Here is a 12639-nt window from a genome sequence, read left to right on the forward strand (position 1 = left end):
TCTTGTTATGATGAAGCAAGGTTCATTACTTAACAAGGCACGAGATTTTGTCCCTGAAGTCTTTTAATTCCCTCTAGACATCGTTCAATAAAAGAAAGCGAGTTAATCTATAATGTGGGAATAGAAGTTGTAAGCATACGTGACTGATACTACAGTCACATCTCTTTCAAGGCATAGTGTTTTTTTGACGGGGTGGGGGGGTTCCAACAGCTTTTCAATTTTATTTTCACAGGGGCATCAGTATTTTTGAGGTTTTCCTAAGTGGGTCCAATGTGCAGATAGGTTTGCTCCAAGAGCTGGTATGATATTTCAGTTTATGCTTCTGGGATCACTGCAGCCCCAGATGTCAAGTACCTCGGTTTCCCGACCTCAGCTCAGTGCGCAACCACTGCTTCTCCACCCCCGCGCCCAGTCCAGAAACCCCTGCCCGTGCACACTGGGATTTGTAGTCCCTTTGGCTCGCCGGCCTCATCCTCTCCTCCCATTGGTTTTGGCAGATGCCACGCCCCGTAGCTCCACCAGTCACCGCGGCGCAGTGGCCCTTAAGCGAGGAGCTGCGGCGCCCGCAGCAATCACAGCAGTGCGGTCGTAGTGGGTGGTTGGTGTGAGGCTGCGCGCCGCCGCGAGTTCTCACGGTCCCGCAGGCGCCAGCACCGCAGTCACTCACCACCGCCGCCGCCGCCGCCGCCGCCACCACTACTACTGCCACCACGGTCGCCTGCCACAGGTAACCGCGAGCCCCAGCACAGAACCAGGTTCAGCCCCCACGCCCGAGGCCAGGGCCTCCAGTCTGCTCTCTGAGGCTCTCGACGTCAGGGCTGGGATTTTCATTTTTCCCGTCCCTTTCTGAGTAATCAGTTTCTCATCCTGCGAGGGGGATTTTCGGGAAACGGTGAATCCAGAGGGAAGGGAAACCCTGCGGCCTCTCTGCCTGGTGGTACTGGGGGTGGAGGTCTCTCTTCTCACGCGTGTGGTTGGAAGGGCTCAGCGCTCTGGAGGGGGAAACTAAGGCGCAGGAGGAGACGTGATTTGCAGATCCCACAGCCAAGGGCCCCAACAGGGACTGGGGCTTGGTTCCAGGCTTTACGACCTGGGAACAGTTCAGACTTTCGATGCTTTTAATGTGGAGGATTGCACCCGTGGGAAAGGGCTATTAACGACGACAACAAAAATACCCAGGCTTATGAAGACATCTGTTTAGAGAAGTCAGGGAAGCTCTGGTTCTGGGAGGTTTGAGCTGGTGAGAGTTTCAGGACCACCCACATCAATATTGGAAGTGAAAGTTAACTGGTTTTTTTTTCCCGTCCGTATTAGATTTGAGGTTATACCTACGTGGAGTGTTCTGTGCCATGCATTGTAGTATCTGGGGGCTGGAAGAAGAAACTGTGTGTCACGTGCTTTGTTTTAGAGATGAAAAGGAGTGCCCAGGGTAGGTGACTAGCCCTGTGGTATGTGGTGAATGGAGTAGCCCAGCTTTCTTTACTCTGGGACTTGCATAGCAAACATTCACTGAGCCTTACTAAGCTTTTTGAGCAGAGATTATTTCATAAAGGGGAGAGACAATCTCTAGTGAACAGTTCCAGCATTAAAGGGCTGGAGCATACAGGTGTGTACAGGGGCAGCATCTAACGCTGACTTGTGGGAGAGATTGGGACTTCGCACAGATGGGGAGGCTTGAGTGGAGTTTATGTGGATTTTTTGTTTGTTTTGTTTTGTTTTTGAGACGGAGTCTCGCTCCGTTGCCCAGGCTGGAGTGCAGTGGTGCAATCCCGGCTCACTGCAACCTCCACCTTTCCGGTTCAAGCGATTCTCCTGTCTCAGCCTCCCGAGTTCTTGGATTACAGGCACCTGCCACCATGCCTGGCTAATTTTTGTGTTTTTAGTAGAGACGAGGTTTCACCATATTGGCCAGGCTGGTCTCGAATCCCTGACAAATGATCTGCCCGCCTCAGCCTCCCAAAGTGCTGGGATTACAGGCATGAGCCACTACGTCTCGCCTTGGAATTTGAGGGCTGGGCAGGACCTAGTGAGATGAAGGAAGAGGAGTGTTTCATCTGGAAAACAGCATGATGAAGGTAGAGAAAGAGCAATGCTTTTGCACGGGAGTCGTGGAGTCTGGTGCAGTAAGGGATTCATGTGGGTGGTGGATTTTATGTGTGAGAATACAGAGATATGTCTTGCAGGGCTTCCTGTGCTGCTGTGAGAGATTTGGATGTTATCCTGAATGTCCAGGAAGCCACATTTACTGTAGATCTGTATCTTAGATACTCTGTAGTGTGGAAGTGTTGGAGAGAGGCCATACTAAGGATAGGGAGGTCATTGCAGTAATCCCTAGGAGAATCATGAGGGTTTTAAAGACAGTTGCAGTGGGAGGGGAGGAGAAAAGATTTGAGAGCTCTAAGGAGGTAGAATACATCATACCCAGCCTTAGTCAGTAAGAAATATGTAGAAGTAAACTCTGTCTCGAGTTTTCCAGCCCATGACTATCTTCTGAAGAAATGTCCAGCATATATTTTTTTTAACTGCACAAGTTGCTTTGCAGACCATAATTGGAATCCCAGTTTATCAGGGGAAAGTTGTCACATGTATTGACTGTATTGAAATCTGAATGGTTAAATAATCATATGATAAGACTCAGATTTTCTTGTAATCCAGGAAATGCTCATTGAAACCATAATTAGATCATTGTTTATTCATCAGGTTAGGAATTGCAAAGTTTGACACTATCAAGAGATGATAAGTATTTGAAAAAAATGAGATTCTCATTAACTACTGATTGCAAGTGTATCTTTGAACAGTATAGCCACAGCAGATTGGGTATATCTTAAGATCAGTGGTTCCACTTCTAGAAAATACTAAGAAGCCAGAGACATTTCTATACAAGGGGAAGGATATTAGGGTTGTTTGTGGCGACACTGCTTATAATGGTTTAAAATGCTTATAATGGTTTAAAAAATTGGAAACAGCCTAAATGTCCATTAGTCGGGGAATGCTTGTAGAGTGGGTATACATCTTTTTATAATAAATCGATTGGGAAGAAATGCTAATTTAGGATAGTGGTTACTTTGCAGTGTGGGGAGGATGGGATGGGACAGAAGGAACAATTTTGTCTGTAATGTAGAAAAAAGATGAGTGGGTTTATAAAATAATGGAGAATGGTCTGGATGATAGGTAACTGGTGTTTTATGTTATTCTTTGTACATTTCTATAGGTTAATCTCCACCCTTCAATTTCTTGAAGTAAAAGTTAAAGTAAAAATTTAACTTGAGTTAGCATGTAGCTATAAAAGTTAGGCTCAGTCATTTTGGGAAAAGGCTGCAGACTGTACTGGTCTCAGGTTTCAAAAATAGTAATTTGGGTGAAAGAAAACTCAAATTCCAAATAAGCATTTAAAATAAAAATGTGGAGAAGTTATTAACCACTGAGCGACATTTTTGACTTTTTAAATTTTTTTTTTTTTTTTTGAGACGGAGTCTCGCTCTGTCACCGGGACTGGAGTGCAGTGGCCGGATCTCAGCTCACTGCAAACTCCGCCTCCCGGGTTCACGCCATTCTCCTGCCTCAGCCTCCCGAGTAGCTGGGACTACAGGCGCCAGCCACCTCGCCCGGCTAGCTTTTTGTATTTTTTAGTAGAGACGGGGTTTCACCGTGTTAGCCAGGATGGTCTCGAACTCCTGACCTCGTGATCCGCCCGTCTCGGCCTCCCAAAGTGCTGGGATTACAGGCTTGAGCCACCGCGCCCGGCCGACTTTTTAAATTTTTAAATTTTTTTGTAGAGACTAGGTCTCACTGTCTTGCCCAGGCCAGTCTCAAACTCCTGGGCCCAAGTGACGCTCTGGCTTTGGCCTCCCAGAGTACCAGGATTATAGGCAGGAGCCACTGTGCCCACCATTGACCAAAATTTACTTTCCTAGAAACCTAAGTTCTAACCATTAATAGATTAAAAACTTTTTTTTTTTTACTGCTTCTTTTGAAATACATGTTACTTGCTTATACTTTCCATAATGCTAAAAGATAATTTCCTAAAAAAACAGATAAAGTCATTACTTTGTAAAATGTAAAACTGAACCTGTGTTAAGAATTTTATTTAACTCATTAATGAGGAAACTTGGTGAGGTGTTGGAGACTCCAAAGTACAACCAATTTGTAGATTAGAAATACTGAATTGAATTTGCAAATGAAAGACAAAACTGGCCTCTACAGAGGAGGAAGGAAGTCAAATGAACCTCCATTTGGTAGCATGCATTTGCCTGTCTAGACTAGAATTATTTGCATTGCTGTTACCCATAGTATGCAGAATTATAAAATAACTCCTATGAATCAGAGTTAGATAACCTTGAAGAGTATGCTCTAATCTAGAAGCTAGTTTGCCAATAAATCACATTTTCTCTGTAGGAAAAAATGATAAACTAACCTGAGTAAAATAGACTTTTCTTTTTGTTTTTTGTTTTTTGTTTTTTTTGGAGACAGAGCTCACTCTGTCACCAGGCTGTAGTGCAGTGGCGCGATCTCGGCTCACTGCAACCTCTGCCTTCTGGGTTCAAGCGATTCTCCTGCCTTAGCCTCTTGAGTAGCTGGGACTACAGGCACACGCCACCACACCCAGCTAATTTTTGTATTTTTAGTAGAGACGGGGTTTCACCATTTTGGCCAGGATGGTATTGATCTCTTGACCTTGTGATCCGTCCGCCTTGGTCTTTCCAAGTGCTGGGATTACATTCGTGAGCCACCGCTCCTGGCCTAGATTTTTCATTTGAGATAAGATCTAACTGGATGATGATAATAATTTTTTTTTTTTTTTTTTTTTGAGACAGAGCCTCCCTCTGCTGCTCAGCTTAGAGTGTTGTGGTTCGATCTTGGCTCACTGCAACCTCTGCCTCCAGGACTCAAGCAATTCTTATGTCTCAGCCTCCTGAGTAGCTGGGATTACAGATGCATGCCATCATGTCTGGCTAATTTTTGTATTTTTAGTAGAGACGGGGTTCCGCAATGTTGGCCGGGCTGGTCTTGAACTCCTGGCTTCAAGTGATCCGCCCACCTTGGCCTCCCAAAGTGGTGGAGTTGACAGGCGTGAGCCACCACGCCCAGCCTGGATTTTGTTTTAATCCTGTTCTTTAACCAGAAAATCAAAGGATTTAAAGGACTGAATGACCCTTTAATAAGCTCTACTATCTCATTTCCCAGATGGATCGTGAAGGCCCAGAGAGAGGAAGGGTCTCCCCTGAATTAGTAGCTGTGTCTTTTGTTAAAGAAAAATTGCATCAGATGCCTTTTTAAATTTTTTTTTTGAGATAGAGGACAGAGGTCTCTCTGTCACCTAGGCTGTATGGTTCACTGCAGCCTTGACTTCCCGGGCTCAAGGATCCTCCCTGCTCAGCCGCCTGAGTAGCTGGGACCACAGGTGTGCACCATCATGCCGGCTGTATTTGCAGAGACAGAGTCTCCTTATATTGCCCAGGCTGGTCTGGAACTAATGGGTTTGAGTGATCCTCCTGCCTTGGCCTCCCAAAATGTTGAGATTACAGGCACGAGCCACCATGCCCAGCCTGTATCGAATGCTTTTTAAAATTTTTTCTGTTTGACACGGGGTCTCACTGTGTTACCCATGTTGGTCCCAAACTTCCGGGCTCTAGCAATCCTTCTACCTCAGCCTCCTAAGTAGCTGGGACTGCAGGCATGTGCCGGTGTGCCACTCATGGGTACTTTTTAAAAACAGTAAGACAGGCTGGGTGCAGTGGCTCACACCTGTAATCCCAGCACTTTGGGAGGCTGAGGCAGGCGCATCAGGCGCATCACTTGAGTCCAGGAGCTTGAGACGAGCCTGGCCAACATGGCAAAACCTAAAAATACAAAAATTAGCTGGCATGGTGGTACATGCCTGTAATGCCAGCTACTCTGGAGGCTGACACATGAGAATTGCTTGAGCCTGGGAGGTGGGGGTTGCAGTGAGCTGAGATCGCACTATTGCACTCCATTCCGGGCAATAGGGTGAGATTGTCTCAAAAAAAAAAAAAAAAAATCAAAACGAAACAAAAAACAGCAAGACATTTTCTTTTAGCTACTGCAGTAGGAGAGAGAGACTTCAGTATGGAATGGAGCTCAGCTCTCCAATGGCAAGGTCAGCTGGGGGTTTATAGCCCATGGACAAGGTGAAGGGGGTTAGTGGAATTCCTTCAGCTTAAAATATTCAGTATACTAAGGTGCCATTTTTTGAGCTAGTGGGTCCTGAACCCCATCAATAGAATATTACTAAGAGGAACTTCATTAGATATCGAGGGTGAGGGATTCTCTTCTGGATTCTTGCTAAAACTGGAACTGGCAGACCAAGGCCTTGTGGAGAAGAGGGCTCAGAGGAACCTGACTAAAGTTTGGTCAAGGAGACAGTTCTTGTCACCTGTCCTAATTTCTTCTGCATGTTGTCAGCTGAAAAACCTTGCAGCATGATTTTATTTTATTTTTAGATGGAATCTCATTCTGTTGCCCAGGCTGGAGTGCAGTGGCACAATCTCGGCTCACTGCAACCTCTGCCTCCTGGGTTCAAGCAGTTCTCCTGCCTCGGCCTCCCGAGTAGCTGGGATTACAGGCATGTGCCACCATGCTTGGCTAATTTTTGTATTTTTAGTAGAGATGGGGTTTCACCATATTGGCCAGGCTGGCCTCAAACTCCTGGCCTCAAGTGATCCACCCACCTCGGCCTCCCAAAATGCTGGGATTACAGGCATGAGCCACTGTACCCGGCTCCCAGTGAAGTCTTTTAAGTGAATTACTGACCTAGTATAGCCCTGTAACCTGAGCAGGGACGAAGGCCAAGTGGGAACAGCAGAGGACTTGTCATTGGAGTCTGGTGAAGTCTGTAAAGGTTTGTTCATTGACTTTGACTTTGTGTAATTCAGACACTCCATTGATAGGCTCTTCTAAGATAAGAGCTGTTTATGCAGCAAGCCCACTAGTGCCTTAAAATAGTAGGGCACGGAAGAGCACCGTGGGTGTCCTACTGCCGGAGGAAACTGTGAGGGCCTGCTCTGTGCTCGGGCCCTGGGGTACAGGGTGCAGCGTCTGTGGTTCCAGGGCCTCCCAGACTTTCACATAAACAACTCTTTCTTTGGGTGACAAGTAGGTGATGTAGTAGAACAAGCAGTCTTTGCCGTCAGATCTGTGTGGTCCCAGCAGTCCCACTGACCACCAAGTTTCTCTACCCCTCTGAGCCTCAGTTTCCTCACCTGTCTAAAGGGAGTGGGGATCCTTGCTTACAGGGAACTGTTGTGAGGATGGTGTGAATAAAGTGTCTTGCGCATTGTGTGGTCCATAGTAGATACCCACAAATGTGCCACTCGCCACCGCTGTGCCACTCCGCAACACGTCCCACTCTCTGGGAGTCTTTTTTTTTTTTTGAGACAGATTTCGCTCTTGTTGCCCAGGCTGGAGTGCAATGGTGCCATCTCGCTCACTGCAACCTCCGCCCCCTGGGTTCCAGTGATTCTCCTGCCTCAGCCTCTCAAGTAGCTGGGTTTATAGGCATGTGCCACCACGCCTGGCTGATTTTGTATTTTTAGTAGAGGCGGGTTTCTCTATATTGGTCAGGCTGGTCTTGAACTCCCAACCTCAGGTGATCCTCCCACCTTGGCCTTCCAAAGTGCTGAAATTATAGGCATGAGCCACCGCGCCCAGCCAAGAGTCTTTCTCTCTGATCTTCCCTGGCTAGAACAATGACTGTCTGTGTTGTCTTCTCCCTGCACGGGGTTAGCAGATGACACATGTGCCCCAACAGCACCCCTGGGAGATCTTTTCAGACTTGGCGCATTACGATTTGCCTTAGGTTCTTTTTAAAGGCTTCACAGTATCCCACCATGAGGCTGTACTGTAATGGATCCAGCTAGACATTTATGTGGCTTCCAGGGGTTTGCCCTAATGTATGGGCTGGTGCTCTCACCTCCTTAGTTTCTTCCCCTTTTACAAATGACACCTCCCACTCCTACTGGGACTCCCTCCCTCTCCTGCCTTATTTTTGTCCATCACTGTCATCACTATCTGATAACCGATGTGTATAAATGGTCTATCTCTTCTCTCTGGAATGCCACCTCCACGAAGGGTTTTGTCTGTTTGGCTCACTGTTCAATGCCTGTGAGCAGCTAGCAAGTGCTCAGTCCACGTTTGTTGTATGGATTCGGGGTGGGGTGTATGTAGGAGAGAGTAGATAGGAGAAGGGCAAGTTAAAGGAGAGGAGGTAGATGATGATGACGCCTCTGTGAGATGAAGCCTGTGTAATGGGGACCGTGGACAGCCACAGCCAAAAACAGCAGAGTCACAAAGAGCTAGTAGTTTAGCAGGGATCGTTCACTTTTTCATCAGTTTTTCACTTTGATAAACCACAATCACAGGGATGCTGCCAGATTATTGGTGCTTTGTTTTGATGCTTTGACTTGGTCAAAAATCATGCAGTAAATGCCCACAGGAAATTAGTAAGGTAGCTGCTTTGAGGCATGTTCATTGCCAAGATAATGGAATGATTATTTTACTTTTGTGTCTCTCTTCACTCCAGGCCTTTCTATGTTTATATGTTTCCCAAAATAGTGTTAGTGTGTGTGGTTTTTTTCTTTTTGAGACTGCATCCTCTGCCTCCTGGGTTCAAGTGATTCTCCTGCTTCAGCCTCCAGAGTAGCTGGGACTACAGGTACATACCACCACGTCCAGCTAATTTTTATATTGTTAGTAGAGACGGGGTTTCACCATGTTGGCCAGGATGGTCTTGATCTCTTGACCTCATGATCTGCCCACCTCGGCCTCCCAAAGTGCTGGAATTACAGGCGTGAGCCACTGTGCCCGGCCATGTATGTGGTTTTTTAAGGTAGCATTTTCTATTCAGCAACATACTGTGAGACTTTTAATATAGCATTGTAGTTGGGGAATCACGACTGTGTTTATAAGAAAAAAGAATGATGGAGCAGGACCATCACCAGGTAGACTATGAAAACGTCATTTTCTGTATCAGTAGGGCACTTTTCCTCACAGAGGAGTAACTTGTTAGTGGATTAGAAGAATAACTCGATTTTGTAAAAATAACTAAGTGGTGCTTTTTTGGTGCCTGCTGCGTGTTTGCTGATTTAGGTGCATAAGTAGGTGGTGTCCGTTCTGTTGTTCACAGTCAGGTCAACCATTTGTTTCTGGTATTTTATTTATTCATTTTTTTATCCTAAATATGAGGAAGTAAAAGTCACACACCATTGCCCCCAGAGGAATGAGCCTCTTTGGGACTATGTCATATGGACGAAACTCAGAATAAACAGGTGTGCAAACTAGGGAACCCATTTATTGCTGATGAAAGATGACAGTAACAACCAGGCTGTGCCTGCCATGTGGTCTGGGGGCATATTCTCACTCCCTCAGACAAGGTCAGCAACCTATGACCTATGGGCCAAATAAACCACCTATTTTATAGATAAAGTTTTATTGGAACATAACCATGTTCATTTGTTTATATATTGTCTCTGGCTGTAAACGGCTTATGGGTTAGTAATTCATCAATTCCAGAGACCAATTAACAAGAGCAAGATCTGGTACAAAGAAGGTGATTTATTTCCAAGTTGCTTAGGAGAAGAAGCACAGGCATCCCACCTTTAAATGTACTGCTTTGCTTTTGGAGCAGAAAGCGGGCACATTAAAAAGGCAGGGAGGGGCCGGGCGCGGTGGCTCAAGCCTGTAATCCCAGCACTTTGGGAGGCCGAGACGGGCGGATCACGAGGTCAGGAGATCGAGACCATCCTGGCTAGCATGGTGAAACCCCGTCTCTACTAAAAATACAAAAAACTAGCCGGGCGAGGTGGTGGGCGCCTGTAGTCCCAGCTACTTGGGAGGCTGAGGCAGGAGAATGGCGTGAACCCGGGAGGCGGAGCTTGCAGTGAGCCAAGATTGCGCCACTGCACTCCAGTCTGGGCGACAGAGCGAGACTCCGCCTCAAAAAAAAAAAAAAAAGGCAGGGAGGAAGCAAGCAAGGTGGGGTGTCCATGTGTTAGCTTGGTGTCTTATCTACTGTGCTGTCTGTTGGTTGAGCTGGTGACTGCTGGCATCTTTGTGGGCAACCTCCTGGTGGGTGAGGGTTCTGTATTGGGCATGCTTTGGTCTGTAAATCAACTGTTAACTCTTGAGGAGTTAGATGAACTTGCCCTGTAGGGAGTGTCTGGTGAAGGAAGGGCGGGTAAAAGGCTATATTTGTGTTTCTCAAGGGCTAAATAGGAAGCGGGGAACCAGAGGAACGATAAAAGAAGAGGAGAGACAAAAATAATTAAACCATCTCTTAGAAAAATGCGAGTACTTGGTGACTTGGCTGCTTTCAAGATACAGTGGCAGAGTTGAATAGTTGTGAGAGAGATGGCCTGGCCTGCAAAACCAAAAATATTTACTTTCTGGTCCTTTGCAGAGAAAGTTAGTCTACCCCTACCCTAGGGGAAGGCTTTCCAGGGAGGCTGCTGGGTGAGCTCCGAGTAGGTGAGAGCCATTGGTTGGAACATCTTGGGTAGTGACTGTCACACCTCTCTTGTGGGGTCACCGAAGAGCTTGGGGTACATGGATATTTTTGCTCCTTGACTCTCTCTCGCCTGTCCTCACTGCTGCTTCCTCACACCTTTGTATAATTGTATCTAGTATTGATTCCTTACCTTCGAGTTGACAGGGGTGCTTGAACCAGAGTGACTCCATGTTGAACAAGGGCTGGGTAAAATTTGGCTGAGACCTGCTGGGCTGCAGTCCCAGGAGGTTAGGCATTCTTAATCACAGGATGTTTACGGTTAAGGGAACAGGTTAATGTTTACCAAATAGACCCAGGAAAGGTCCTGATGTCCCAGTATCTTAAGAACAAAAGCATTTTTAGTTTAATAATAAGTTCACTTTATTTCATTTGTTTATTTATTTATTTATCTATTTATTTATTTAAGACAGGGTCTTGCTCTGTTGCCAATGCTGGAGTGCAGTGGCACGATCTTGGCTCACTGCAGCTTCTGCCTCCCGGGTTCAAGTGATTCTCGTGCCTCAGCTTCCTGAGTAGCTGGGATTATAGGCGTGTGCCACCACGCCCGGCTAAATTTTGTATTTTTAGTAGAGACGGGGTTTCACCATGTTGCCCAGGCCGGTCTCGAACTCCTGACCTCAAGTGATCCACCTGTTTGGCCTCCCAAAGTGCTGGGATTACAGGTGTGAGCCACCGCACCAGGCCATAAGTTTCACCTTAAAGATAATAGCATAGATTCTTGTGAAAGACAGCAGTTCTACAAAGATTAACGAGCCTTTGTCACAAGCCCTTGTAGTAGGCACATCTCCCTGTGGCTTTGTTTTGCTTTGTTGTCTTATGTCTAAACAAGCATTGCACCTAAGGTAGACATGGTCCTTCTCTTGCTTTTGGGAACACCCTGTTCTGTCTATAGAGTAACCTGTTCTTTCATTCTTTCACTTGCTGAATAAGCTTGCTTGCACATTATTCTGTGGACTTGCCCCAAATTCTTTCTTGCATGAGGTCCAGGAACTCTCTGTTGAGGTCTGGATCAGGATCCCTTTCTGGAAGCACAGCCCCACAGTGAGCCCTTGTCAGGTTGAGTGGACGTGTGGGGAGCCTCCTCAGGTGCACTTTAACAGACCCCGTGGTTCTAGCACTGGGGGTCCTCAGCACTCCACTGACCTGTCTGTTATGTGCCATACTAGCCCCTACCGAAGAAAACAAATCTGGGGGCATCTTACTGTAGTTACCAGTTGCCCATCCATGGGCCTTGCAGTGGAGCTAAAGAAACCTAAATTTAGCACCAATTCAGGCTTTCAGCTTAATAATTAAGTTCTTGTTAGGAGATAGCGCTTGAGGATGGAGCAGTGCAGTCTGTTGACCAGGATGCTGGGTTGAGGACAGGTGGACCAGAGCCTGGGGGATTTCATGCAGTTCTGCCACATCAAAGGTAATCTGAGGCTAGCAGCATAGTGTCACCTGAGACTTGTTAGAAATGCAGTCTCATGGCGGCGGTGGAGGGGGGCGGTCACGCAGTGATGCATGCCTATAATCCCGGCACTTTGGGAGGCTGGGATGGGCGGATCACCTAAAGTCAGACATTCGAGACCAGCCTGGGCAACATGGTGAAACCCTGTCTCTACTAAAAATACAAAAATTAGCTGGGCATGGTGGTGGGCACCTGTAATCTCAGCTACTCGGGAGGCTGAGGCAGGAGAATCGCTTGAACTTGGGAGGCGGATGTTGCAGTGAACCGAGATTGCACCACTGTACTCCAGCCTGAGCCACAGAGCAAGACTCTCAAAAATAAAAAAATAAAATAAAAACAAAAAAACGAGAAATGCAGTCTCAGGCCCTGCCCCAGGCCTACTGAATCAGAATCTGCCTCCTAGATCCCCAGGTGACCTAGGTGCATATTCAAGTGGGAGAATTACTGGCCTAAGACTCTTTTCAAGAGACTCAGGGCTTCCTATTTAGTTAGTGGAGAAAATCCATCGCTTTGATGACTCGACTCAGAACGTTGAGGATGGTTTCTTCAGCTTAGAAGTGGATCACCCTTCATCTGGGTGCATCTTCCGTGAAGACACAGGCTTTGTTCTGTCCCCATTGAGTTTTCAGCACCCAGCACCTTGTCTGGCAAAGTAGGTGTTGCAGAG

The 12639-nt window shown here is 46.7% G+C and overlaps 1 protein-coding gene across 1 annotated transcript in view; it reads left to right on the plus strand.

The window, feature by feature from the left end:
* Nucleotides 1–495: 495 nt before the first annotated feature.
* The window catches only part of LGMN (legumain), a 45908-nt gene continuing 33764 nt past the window's right edge, over nucleotides 496–12639 (plus strand). The window contains exon 1 of the mRNA XM_033191531.1: nucleotides 496–727. The gene's annotated coding sequence lies outside the window, so the exon portion shown is untranslated. The remainder of the gene's footprint in view (nucleotides 728–12639) is intronic.

This window comes from Trachypithecus francoisi, unplaced genomic scaffold, assembly GCF_009764315.1.
Source record: "Trachypithecus francoisi isolate TF-2019V2 unplaced genomic scaffold, Tfra_2.0 Lachesis_group3, whole genome shotgun sequence".
Classification (NCBI taxonomy): Eukaryota; Metazoa; Chordata; class Mammalia; order Primates; family Cercopithecidae; genus Trachypithecus; species Trachypithecus francoisi.